Source organism: Callorhinus ursinus, unplaced genomic scaffold, assembly GCF_003265705.2.
Source record: "Callorhinus ursinus isolate GAN/ISIS: 27379988/994484 unplaced genomic scaffold, GSC_fseal_2.0 scaffold36, whole genome shotgun sequence".
NCBI lineage: Eukaryota > Metazoa > Chordata > Mammalia > Carnivora > Otariidae > Callorhinus > Callorhinus ursinus.
The window spans coordinates 11,389,641-11,390,755 of NW_027397098.1; the positions used below are offsets into that span (position 1 = coordinate 11,389,641).

The following is a 1,115-nucleotide window of genomic DNA, read 5'->3' on the forward strand; positions in this document are numbered from 1 at the left end:
CCCCGGCGCTGGGGGCTCCCGCAGCCCCCGCCCCGGTGCTGAGCGCCTTCCAGGGGTCCAGCCAAGGGCTCTATGATGTCACCCTCCCCAGGTGGCCAGTGGGACTTGCACCTGTCCTCTGCGCACTGTCCATGCAGAGCAATGTCACTGCTGCTCCTGACAGGCAGAAGCACCTGGCGTTTGCCGGGCTGGGGGTGGCCCGTGTCACCCAGCTGGGCAGAGGGGGACAGGGGACAAAGGGAGGCCACACAAAGGTGGGCGGAATCACCTGGAACGGAGAAGCGGCAGAGCCCACAGGGGCCAGAGGGACGCAGGGAGCAAGGCCGGCCCCAGGTTCCTGCAGCAAAGCCAGGCGGCCAGGTGGGGGGCCCGCAGCACCAGGCCCGGCCCCTCACTTGGACACCAGCGTGCGGACGAACTCCTCGTAGTTCACCTGCCCGTCCCTGTCCACGTCGGCGGCCCGGATCATCTCATCCACCTCCTGGTCCCCCAGCCTCTCCCCCAGCCTGGTCATCACGTGCCGCGGCTCGGCCCGCTCACCAGGCCGTTGCCATGCTGGTCGAAGACGCGGAGGGCCTCGCGGATCTGCTCCTCGCTGTGCCTGCCCCTCAGCTGCCCGGCCATAACGCCCAGGACCCCGGGGAAGTCCACGGAGCCGTTGCCGTCGCGGTCGATCCCGCCCACCGTGCCCCGCAGCTCGGCCTCCGTGGGGTTCTGGCCCGGGGAGCGCCTGACGGTGCCCAGCTCCTGGGTGGTGATGACACCGTCCGCGTCCTTGTCGAACAGGCAGCAGGCCTCCTTGAACTCGGCCACCTGTTCCTCGCTCAGCTGGTCGGCCATGGAGGGCGGTGGCGGCCGGCGGGGCCGCGGAACAGGTGGCGGTGCGCGGGGCGCCGGCTGGCCGGCCGTCTGGCCCGGGCTTGACTGGCGGGCGCTTAAGAAGGAGCAGGGCGCTCGCTCACACGCAGGCTCCCCGCCCTGCAGCTGCCCCAGGCCGGGTGCTGTTGGAACAGGAGTCCGGCACCAGGAACGAGGCCGGCCGAGGGTTGCGCTGACGCCAGCGCCGGGGTGTGTGTGTGTGTGTGTGTGTGTGTGTGTGTGTGTGTGTGTGTGTG

General features: G+C 70.5%; 1 pseudogene; it reads right to left on the reverse strand.

The window, feature by feature from the left end:
- Nucleotides 1-391: 391 nt before the first annotated feature.
- LOC112810053 (calmodulin-like) lies at nucleotides 392-840 on the reverse strand (annotated as a pseudogene).
- Nucleotides 841-1,115: the final 275 nt, after the last annotated feature.